At 36.0% G+C, this 12292-nt stretch overlaps 1 protein-coding gene across 14 annotated transcripts in view; it reads left to right on the forward strand.

The window, feature by feature from the left end:
* PTPRD (protein tyrosine phosphatase receptor type D) overlaps positions 1–12292 on the forward strand; it is a 2782277-nt gene that overhangs the window by 1970149 nt on the left and 799836 nt on the right. For all 14 annotated transcript variants that reach the window (XM_069090737.1, XM_069090735.1, XM_069090734.1 and 11 more), the window contains one exon: positions 5936–5975. The gene's annotated coding sequence lies outside the window, so the exon portion shown is untranslated. The remainder of the gene's footprint in view (positions 1–5935; positions 5976–12292) is intronic.

Raw genomic sequence — 12292 nt, forward strand, 5'->3', positions numbered from 1 at the left:
GAATGGAGCACTGGCCCTGGAGTCAGGAGGATCTGAGTTCAAATCCAGTCTCAGATACTTAATACTTAACTAACCATGTGACCTTGGGCAAGTCACTTAAACTCAATTGTCCTGGCTTCCCTCTCCAAAAGCCAAAAAAAAAAAAAGACTTTCTAGATCAAAGGCAATGAAACTACATAACAAGGGGAGGCTAAGTACTACAGTGAATAGAGCACCAGCCCTGGAGTCAGGAGGATCTGAGTTCAAATCCAGCCTCAGACACTTAACACAAAAACTAGCTGTGTGACCTTGGGCAAGTCACTTAACCCCAAACTGCCCTCCAAAAAAGAGCAAAAAAAAAAACCTACATAACAATAGTGTGAGAAATGGCAGGAAGACATTTGGACATAGGATTCCCTGCCCAGCCCTCCTAAACAGCAATACATAATATAGGCAGTCAACTAGTCTGTCTATCTATAAGGCTGGGCTCAAAGTTCATAATATACAAAATGCAATGTCACTCAACATATGAAAATCAAATTCTAGTACTGGATGTTGAAACCTTATTATGCAACTATTCCTTTATTGTATAACAGATTTCACCTCCTTTTGTGATCCAGAGAGGTTTAAGTAACTTCCATTGCCCCAAGTCACACCATTGCTTATTGGTATTTGTAGTATCTATTGATTGAATTGGTAGAATCATTGTAAATGTATCCAGGCTCCCAAATCAGTGCCCATTCCACTATGCCAACTATATCTTGCTGAGTGATGTTTCCTCTGAATTAATAAATATCTCTCTTTGGTTCAGTAAGTATTCTATTAGAACTGTCTAGTATTTTCCTATATTACAACATAGGCATGGCATGCTTTCATTTAACGTAAATGAATAATTAATTTAACCCTATATGCTTAGAGAGAGACTGAAGCAGAGGCAGACAGTGCCAGAGTCATGATACATTCAGTATTCCTTGTCAACTAGGTTTTTTTTTAACTTATCTGAATCTTCTCTTGCTTTATGATAAAACAGCAAGAAGACAGAGTTAGGTAGTGGTATGATCACCTTCCAATAAATTCATATTTCAGTGAATGTTTTTCACAAATATTTTCCCTAATCATCATCAGATTTTTTGCCAACTAACTCTTTATTGTTTTGTTTCCTTCCACTTGAGTATAAATTCTGGTTATCATCTTTATCCTGATCAATAGTTTTGCTACATGTTATGAAAAATAAACTTTGCATCTAATGATTGCTAAAATCTGCCTGCTCTCTGTTAGGCTACTTTATTTTAAAGAGGCTCTAGGTTCTTTACAATTTTAACTATTTAAAAATACTGTATAATATTTTATGGATAATTTAACAGATTCCTTACACACTGGATGGACTAGACTGGAGAGAAAGGTGTGCCAGGTAGACCAGAAAGCAAATTATTGCAATAGTCAAGGCATGAGGTGATAAGGGCTTGCACCAGGGTGGTGGCAGTATCACAGTACAAAAGAGCATGCTCAAGAGCTGGTCAGGCCTTGGCAACAGATTGGATATAGGGGAGGACAGATAGTGAGGAGTCAAGAAGGACACCAAGGTTGGGAGCCTGAGGGAATGGGAAGTTGGTGTGTCCTCAACAGCAACAGGGAAGTTAGAAAAAAGGGAAGGATTTTGGAGGGGAAGATGAGTTCAGTTTTGGACATGTTGAGTTTAAGTATATCTACTTCAAGAAGTCTGAAAGCCAGTTGGAAATGTGAGTCTCTAGAGCTCTGCAAGAGAGGTTAAGGCTAGATGTGTTGATTGGAGATTCATCAGCATAAAATTTGACATTTAAATTCATGAAAGTTAATGAGATCACCAAGTAAAGTGGTACAATGTAAGTGTGTGTGTTAGAGAGAAAGAGAGAGAGAGAGAGTCAGAGACAATGACAGTGACAGTGACAGAGACAGGAGAAATAGAGAGACAGAAAGAGAGAGAGAGAAAATATATGAGGAGAGGCAGCAGAAAAAGTAGGTAAAGTACGAAACTTGATGTTGGGAAGACTGAGGTCAGACAGACACTAGCTGTGTCTCGCTTGTCAAGTCATTTATCATCTCTTGCTTTCAATTTTTGATCTGTAAAATGAGGGGGTTGATAGATCTCTGATAGATCATATTCTGCCCAAGCAACATGAAAATGCATCCCTTTTCAATACCTACCAATGTATAGCCTTGTAGTCTTTACTGTGTGTAAGCCAAACTTAACATTCAGGAAAATATCTAGTGGAAAAAAGGATATTATTTCTTTTATTTTCCCATCAATTTCTTTTATTTGGGATGTGAAGCGTCCTAGACTTTATCAAAATAACCAGATACATTGTGACAAAAGTTAAATGAGTTAAACACACACAGCCAAAGAAGAATTTTTTTCCTTTGTGTAAAACCAAATGATTTTCCTTCCTACCAAAACTTAGAGTAAATAAGAACTCACCAGAGTGATCCATTTCGAGTTTTTCTTCCCACAAAAAATAATAAAGAAGGTAGAATTTCTAGTCTAACAGTGCTATATTTTTCTTCTTTTTTTCTGTCATCTTTCTTTTGTAGTAAGTGCATACTATTATCTTTATGAGGAAGTGTGGTGTAGCGGTGAATGCTGGCACTGAAGTCAGGAAGAATTTTTAATTTTAGCTCTGATATTTAGTAGCTGTGTGACTATGTATAAATCCTTTTACCTCTCTAAGCTTTCATTTCCTCGTCTGTAAATGAAGGAGATAATGCATATCACATCTAAGACATAGTGGATAGCTTCTTGATGAGGGTAGAAGAGGAAAATTCAAAAGCTGGCTTGAAACTTTACATAAAATAAGATCCTGGCAACTGGTCTCGTCATGATTTCCTGGCAAATAGAGGAAGAGGAACTGGAAGCAGTGTCAGATTTTACATTATTGTGCTCAACAGTCACTGTAAATGGTAACTACAGCTATGAAATTAAGAGCCATTTGCTCCTTAGAAGGAAAACAATGGCAAATCTGGACAGCATACTAAAAACCAGAGACACCACCTTGCTAACAAAGGTCCATATAGTCAAAGCTATGGTTTTTCTAGTTGTAATTGATTCCTGTGCAAGCTGTACTAAAGGGAAAGCAGAAGGGCCACAGAATTGACCTTTTTGAATTGTGGTATTAAAGAAGACTTTTGAGAGTCCCCTGGACAGCAGGGAGATTAAATCAGTCAATGTTTAAATTAATTCAGATTACTCATTGGAAAGACAAATACTAAAACTGAAGCTTATACTTTGAGAACACAAGACTCATTGGAAAAGATCCTGATGTTGCGAAGGATTGAAGGCAAAATGAAAAGAGCATGGTATAGGATCAGATGGATAGATAATGTCATGGAAGCAACAAACATGAGCTTGGAGAGACTTTAGGAGATAGTGGAGGACAGAAAAGCCTAGTGTGCCATGGTCCATGGGGTCATAAAGAGTCAGACATGACTGAATGACTGAACAACTGAAAAACAATAAAAGATACCAGATTATCTTACTATATACCTACCATATAACACACAGTGCTATAAAATGTTAATTATTATTAGTGGCTTGAAGGCATAGAAGCATATTAATATTTTCTAACTTTAGATGGGCCTTATGGAGACTTTGTATCTAGTGTCTGATATAAATCATTTATAGGAGAGGAATGTTAAGGCCCTCCCTGTTCATTACATTCATATTTGTTCATTTGAGAATTTGATGCAAAGGCAATATCTAATGTCTATGCTGATTCATAGAATGTGTGCCAGGGGAGAGGGACTTTAGATCAGATGTAATGATAAAGAGTTTACACACACAGACGTACATATATCAAAACAACTCTGGAATTCATATCTGGCTTGTTCACATCTCATCTCCATTGTCAGTTACTAGATTATATATAAACTGCCAGGATAAGAACAGTTCCTGAGAACCAGATTGCATATAGTACATATAATGCCTAGCATGGTTTTCATAGGATAACCATTCAATAAATGCCTAGTGATGACAGATTGAAGGTGAAAGTAAAGTCAGTTTCCACTAGTTCATTGAATGAAATACTATAGTTTTGGCTTTTCTATTTATATTACACATTAAAAAAATAAACCTAGAGAGGATGGACAAGAAGGAAGGGAAAAAAGACTGAAATTAACAATCACTTTGACCACTCCCCCTGAGCTCCCTCCAAAAAGAAATTGAGGAGGGGCGGCCAGGTAGCACAGCGAGTAAGAGCACTGGCTCCAGTGTTGAGAAGACTTGGAGATCGAATCCCGGGCTCAGACACTTAGCACCTACCCAGAAACACCTGGCTGTGTAACCTTGAGCAAGTTACTTAACCCCAATTGCTTAGGGGCAGCCAGGTGGCTCAGTGAGTAAGAGCACCGGCTCCAGTGTTGGGATGACCTGGATCAAATCCGGGCTTAGATACTCAGCACCACACCCAGAAATAATAACTGGCCGTGTAACCTTGAGCAAGTTACTTAACCCTGATTGCTTAAAAAAAAAAAGAAATTGAGGGTAATATACACAGGTCAGTTTAAACATGATATACAAAGAGAGATTAACTACTTAGGTTAATTTCTTTTAGAAAATGACAGTCAATTTCTAACTTTTTTTTTGGTTCATTCCTTTATCATTTTATAGATAAGGGAAAAAAGGCCCAGAGTAGTGAAATGAGATATATACCCCAAGTTATACAGCTTGTAACTAGAACCATCTCTAAAAAGCTCTAGCATGTGCATCAGCCACATACCAGCAAAACCATCTTAGCAGGCAAGCTAAACCAAGTTGAGGGTAACCAATCTGTGAGTTTAAATCCATCTGTGAGTTTCTCAAAGTATGTGGAGACTTCTCCAAAAGGAATGGGTGGCTGAAAACCATTTGTTTCAAGGCCAAGAAGGCAACTGAAGCAGACACTGTGGAGAGCTTAGAGCTTGGTCAGACATCACAGTGACCAAGGTCATCCACTACATTCTGGGCCATTGCCAGTCATATTGACTTTTTGTCTTACCCCATCTCTGGAGGAGACAGTGAGGTTGACAACTTTGTGCATCTCAGCCTAACTTAAATCCAATTCACATGCAAGTCAAGATGTGAATCTGTGATGTCAGTGGTCCTCTTCAAAAATGAAGTATGTACAATTTCAGTAACCATCAGGACTTGATCCCAGGTCCTATGACTTCAAATCTAATGCTCTTTCAACTTCAAAATAATGTTTTTCTGGCTCACTTTATTTTCAAAAACATGTATGTACCTCATTTCCAGTGAAACATCGAGAACCACTCAAATTTCACATTTTTAATGAATTTAATTTGCATTTAATCCAACTTTTAAAAGTTTGAATTACTTTCCCTGAAAGCAGCTAACTTAAATTCAGTTTCTCCTGAGACCCTATGAGCACCAGTAAAATCAACTATTCTACAATACTATTCCACAACTATTTAAATCATGATTTAATTGAACAAAGTTTTTTTTCTATTTTTTCTCTTTTTCTAGCATTATTCCACTTCACTTTTAATTTTTCAGCTGCCATCTATTGAATTTTAAGAACCTTTCATAAATGCTCATTCATGTGAAGTTCAGTTCAATTCAACAAACATTTATTAAGGGATTACTACTGTATGTCAGATACTATATGAGGTGCTGAATTTACAAAAATAAAAATGAAAAAATCCCAGCCCGTGACAAGCTTATATTTTAATTAATTGTAGTTCAATTTGAAACTAATTAAAAAAAAAAACTTTGCTTCCCCATAAATTTCATTACATTTTGCTTTTTATTGTGGTATAAAGAATGTTGGAAACAAATATTTAAAACAGTGGGAATTAAGGAAACTGCAAAAATGTAACTGTTTTCTTTTCCATAAACATTTTCCCATGCCACAGTTTGAAACAGAGCAGCATTTTAAGCAGCATCATTTTCACACTCTCTTAATCATTATCACATTTTCTTTTTGCGTAGGTGAGAAGTCCGGTGAGCACCGTTGGGATCTGAGGAGCAAGTAAGAATTTCAATAATACTGTTCTTTTTTTCCCTCTTTTTAAAGAAAATCCTATTTTTTAAATCTTTTTTTATGCTAAATTATATTTGGTTATAAAAATTATTAATGATTTTTTATGAAATTTGAGACATGGAGATAGATTTCATGTTTTGTTGGAGCTCTTGGACTTGATCATCTTTAAAAAGGTTATGTGAAGTATGTTTACTGCAAAATTCTGTGGATTGAAGGCAAAAATATGACATTTAAAATATCAACTATTGGAGTGAAATTTCATGCAAAAGAATTCCTGAGTTTAGTGTGATATTATTCAGATTTTCCTAGCATTAGGAGTCAAGAACATATCTGAATTCCCTAGGAGAGTTTTCCGTAGCTATTATTGGAAATGGAAGATGACCAAAATAGCCTTTATCTTTCTAAATGTGTTTGTATATCAGGGTCATGATTGGTTGTCCTTTACTAAACTCTGTCCTTTGCTGTGCTAATCATTATCTTCAGATGGGAAGAATGGAAAAACAAGTCCATAAAAATGCCTATTATATTTGCAATATCAGCACCAAAAATGCTGCCCAACTGGGTTAGAACCTGCTCTAGAAATTCCCCAAAATCACCACAGACTTAAATGATTCTATACTGGTATAGTGAAGGTTGGTTAGTCACTAAGAGAATTTATATCGGTACAAAGGGAGTGAAAGATTATGGCAGACATAGGAGAATTCACATAGGTGAAGGAGAGAAAAGGGAAGCAGGAAGGGAGACTGTCAGAATAATACAGGTGACAAGGAAGAAATAAGCAATGTCAGCTGCTATTGGGGATGGGGTAAAATGTCACCATAAAAAGAAAGGGAGACAAAAGGCATCAAATGCTTAAACGAGTAGAAAGGTAAGAGACAAATTGGTTGGAGGGAGGGTGGCACTTGAAGGAAAGAGGAGAAAGTGGAGTGGCAGGCAAGGAGAGGAATAAGTGATAAACCTGTAGACATAGGTTTTTAATCAAAAAAGGTTATTTAAAGCCAGAACTTTGGAAGAGGTTGGAAATTTTTATCAATTTCCTTGGGCAAAAAATCTAGGATTTTATGACTTTTGTGAGATCTTGGCATTTTACTAAATTGAAACTTTGGCTAAATGAAAAAAAGAATGTCTTCGTGATTTTTCCCCAAGTTCAGCCCAAACTTCTTGTAGCCATAAACACTTAGTCCAGTGCTTGAATTCTTTTAAAAAATGAAAATCACGCCTTTGGAGAGGTGGAATAAGTTATTCTAAATGTATTTATGGTTGCAGACAGCATATGTGAACCAATTCAAATTTACTGTCTGAGCTCTTCAAATTACCCTGGCATTCAAAAACACAAAGGCCTGGAATTACCCTGTAGTTATTCTGCAATTGTCATGTGCTGGCAAAAGAAAGGTTAACAGCATTGTTGATTTCTAAACAGGCAGGGACAGAATTATCGAAAAACCTTTCCTCAATTTGCATGTTATTTAAATCCCAAAGTATGTTAGCCATTAAAATAAAAAAGCTATAGTGTGGTCTCCCTTTTCACTGACATACATTTAAAATGAATTCTTCTAGAGGGTCATGTATATGTAGCTATTATTTGTTATGGATTTTTATAAGTTAGTCATATTTCAACTTAAGAAAATATTTTCTGTTTCTTGATAAACATCATTTTATTAAAAAAAAACATGAATGCTATCATCACTTAGTGGAAACTGTTGTGTCCTTTGTGTATGAAGATGCTGTGGACAACTACCAGCAGGGCATGAACTTTGAATCATTTTTCTAGTAAAGGAGATGTATTTGTATTGATTCATCCATATGCTCTCCCCTAGCTTCCTATGTGCATTTTCAAAATAGATGGCCAAAGTGGAAGTCACAGTCTGTATCCACAAAAAAGGACAAAGTTTACTGGTCTATACATAGACTCATAACCTTGACCTCATTAGCACCATTCTAGACAAGCCCATCCTTTCTCACCCACAGACAGGACAACCGCAATTTGATGTAGGAAGGCATTTGGCCCCTGATTCTAATGTCTTATCTTCTGGAAGTTAAAATAAGCATTAGCAGATTGTGGAAATGAGATTGATAAAGAGTGGTAGCAGAGGCAGTAGGTTATATCAGATGCAGTACAGTGGAAAGCTTACTATACTGGGAGCCAGAGGACCTGTGTTCAAATTCCAGCTTGACTGCTTGTTTTGCATAGGTCCTTGAGCACGTAATTCAACATCAGTAAGCCCCAATTTCCTTATCCGTATGAATTAATTACAAAAAGTAAATAAATAAATACTAAGCATTTACTGTATGATAGGCACCTGTCTGATTCAGACTGATTCTGATAATATGAAAAAATGACTCTGAATGATTCAAAATAATTATTTTTAAACTGACAAGAGTCAAGTTAATTTCATTGGTTGAAAATTGTTCCAGTTAGTTTGAACTGATTCGAAAAGTATGGTGAAATAAGAAGAGCTCTGGATTTTAGATCAGACATTATTTGTTCACATAGCAGCTCTGCTATTTACTAATCATGTTGGGAGTGATGTAACTTCTCTGGACCTCAGTTTTATCATGTGTAAAATGACACAGTTGGATTCCCTGACTTCTTAGGGTCCTTTCAGGTCCAAATCTATGATACTACTATCCCTATGAAACCATTTTACTAGTTCTGGATGGTTCTTGAATGCTACAAACCAGTTCTTCAGTTAAATTCTGGTCAAATGTCACACCGATTCACTTGGTTTAAACATTTTCTGAATGGTCCTAATTAGTTCTAAATAATTATTATTGGGTCCAACTGGCTCACACTTGTTCAAATAGTTTTCTTTAAAACTAAAATTAACTAATTCTTACAATTGCCAGCCAGTTCTGACTTTTCTAAACTAATTTCCACAAGTTCCGACAACTTTGATCTACCACAAGACATAAATAAAAATATTGTGTTTGGCCTTATCAAAGGTTGCATTAACCAAGAGTTCAAAGTTATTTAGGGAGAAATACTTAGAAAGAAACACTTTAGAAACATTATACCATAATGAAGTAATGGAGGAAAGAGAATAATTCCTTACATACAACCTAAATGATCTAGTGGATTATTTAGGCTTTTAGGAACTGGCAGCTAGATTCAGTATCCACCTTATTTCCTATAAATCTTGAAAAATGAATTGCTTTTGTTTCCAAGACAGTTAACTAAGAAGTAATTTGGACCTTTCCTTTTTTAAGCCTAATTTTTAAGTGTTTATGCCACAAACACTTTTCTAAGAATTGGAGGTCTAAACAAAACTTGTCCTTATTTAATCTGATATTCTTCCCCAATCATATGTGAAGATAGAAAAGGAGATTGAATAAAACACCAATAAAAATAACTAAGAGGCAGATATTTTGCTTAGAGAAATCATGCAAAATATTATTAGCTAGCCCTAAATATGTCATTAACAAGGGTTGTGCCTTAATTCTGAAGTATAATTGCATTTATTAGCATTGGTTTTCTTTTTGATATTTTATCCATTGTCTTAAGAGATTAGTTCCACTGGTCTCCACATATAGATTGAAGCAATGTACAGGGAACACACCTGAGCCTATTAGATCACTACAAGAAACTCTATTGTGTGTCCCTTAAAATATCATCTGAAGTATTTCCTTTCCTAAACTAGAGAATAAGAGGCAGTGTACTATACTATGCAGAGAACTGACTTCAAATCCAAGAAGACAGTGCTTCAGTACCAGATTAAAAGTAATTATGGCATGTTTAAAAAATAATGTACAGTAAAACACAGATAATGTTACAAGGATCCTTATTTACAGTTTGGTGCCCTGCTTCTGTTTGAATTTTTGACACCTTAGCCATGGGTTACTTTAGCATTCTAAGCAGCAGAAAAAGATGCCAGTCTGCAATGAGAGAGGGAATTTCCTCACTGGGGAGTTCCCAATATCAAAGAAATGATCATTCTATTCCCTATACCTAGAGAGCCAGAGCAGGGAGGAAAGATGGTCCCCATACCTGATATTACCTTAAGAGTTGTCCTAGACATAGTGAATACTTATCATTCAAGTCCACAGTTTCCTTTGAGCATATTTTTAAAAAGCAATTTTCCTGGTTTTGAAAGTGCTGTTGCTTATTCCATTTTCATTCCTTTTAATTAGTCTGCTCCTCTAGGACTCAACATAAGGTGTTGGTGACAGAAAGCAGCAAAAGCAAAATGGTTTCCACCACAGGCCTTTAAAACTATTTATCTGCTCTCAGAGGGTTAAGGTTTATGTTTGGCTGCTTAGTTCCCTGAGTGGGACTGGGTGGGATTAAGCTTTGTCTGCTAAGTGAGAAGGCCATTGTGCCAGGCATCCCAGGGCTTCTGAGTAAAAGACATCCTATTAACCACAAGCAGCTAGTAAATGGTGCAAATGACTAGAGAATACAGGAGATACCCCCAGGGAGAAGGTTTTCTTGTCCCCATCTGCAAGGTTGTGTTACTAATACAATAATCAGGAAGAATCAGCCAGATAATTTTCTCAGCAGTCATGTTTGTACTCATGGGGAAAGAACTAACCATGTGGGTCAATATATATGACTAAAGTTGCTCTGTTTGCAGTTGGAAAATAGAGAGGGGAGATCACTGTCTTCTTATCTCTGTCTTTCAATACCATTCTATGTTTTTATCACCGTCTTTTTTTTTTCCAAAAGAGGGAGCAAGCCTATGGAATACAAGGGAGTGCTTGATTGTTGTGACTGAAGACAAAGAAGACTGACTATTTATGAATCTAGTCATAACCTGTAATTTGTAATTGCTAGAAATACAATTAGTATTAACAATATGAAAGTCTTCTGGGCTTAATGCCATTATAATACCAAGAGTTAGAAGGAATTCATGTAGGACTATAAGCATCCCATTCACTCATTCATTATAAAGGTCTTCCTTTTTTCTGCCACATGAAAAGTTTGTCCTTTCTTCTACAACTCTCATTTGCCCATGCTATTTATAACAAAGGAATCACATTTTTTTAAATAATAAAAAATTCATTTATTCAGTAAAATCTGAATTATAATGTTTGATAGTAATGCCTGCTTTATTTATGTTTATGTGTATGCTTATTACATGAACATTATATATCCATGTATGTATGCACACATTCATCCAACATATTTGTGTGTGTAGGTGTTTATTTCTGTGTGTGTGAAGTGGGGAAGAGGGAGAAGGGAGAGAAAGAGGGAGAGAGAGAGAAATTCTGTAGATCAAATTTTTCACTTCTGGGGAAAGAAGTTTAAATTAATTCTGTAGCCAGAGTTTGATTTCTGTGAACTCTTTTGAAAGGATAAAAAGCAGATTTAAACTCAAGACAAACTTCATAATTGTGTTGTGCAAAGAAAGAAACTTTCTATTGGAAAAGACATCTATTTATTATTTTATTCAGGTTTTTTTCTCTTCATTTTACGTTATTTCATTCTGGTTTGCTTTCTACAACCATTCATTTCTGCAGTTCATATCACATGTACATTATTGCCCAGGAAAATTTCTGATGAATTTAGATTTGGGTGAGGCTACGTCTTTCACTGGATCATGCCCAGCTTCTCATAATAAGATATTTATGTCCCAAAACATCACATCAAGACGATAGTACAAATGTTAAACATGAAAACACATGTTATCTATTGTTCTTGAATTCTTCCCTTGAAATCTTACCTTTGGGAAATATTAAAATTATCTAACTCATTGCAAAATAAAACCATAAAGAATGGCGGGGTGAAAAGTGAGCTGTGGTTTTTGGTGTTTTTTCTTTGTTTATCTCGTAGTTCATGTCAGTAGAAACTATCTGATGATTTCTTTTAACTTAGTATATAAGAATCAGCTAGGTGGCACTTGGGCAGCTAGGTGGTGCAATGGATAGAGGACCAGGCTTGGAGATGGAAAGATCTGAGTTCAAATCCAGCCTCAGACACCTAGTAGCTATGTGACCCTGGGAAATTCTCTTCACCCTGCTTGCCACAATTTCCTCATCTGTAAAATGAGCTGAAGAAGGAAATGGAAAACCACTTTGGTAAATTTGCCAAGAAAACCCTAAATAAGGTCCCAGAGTCAGACATGACTGAACAACTACAAATACGAAGTAAACAAGGTATGGCATCTCAGTGCTAGAAGGGGATCCCAGTAAACAACTAGTGTAGCCCCTGCCTGGAGCAGGAGGAATCCCTTATGAATTTCTGAATGAATTAAATAGTACATAGAAAGTGTTCAGCAAACCTTATGTAGCTGGATATAAATGTGAACAATTTGTGTTCAAACAAAGAAAGTGTTTGAAGATCTCTCTTAAAGGTCCCTTCCAGAGAC

Source organism: Petaurus breviceps, unplaced genomic scaffold (genome assembly GCF_028583685.1).
Source record: "Petaurus breviceps papuanus isolate PSGF00001 unplaced genomic scaffold, PetGlider_PUasm1.0 187, whole genome shotgun sequence".
Taxonomy (NCBI): domain Eukaryota; kingdom Metazoa; phylum Chordata; class Mammalia; order Diprotodontia; family Petauridae; genus Petaurus; species Petaurus breviceps.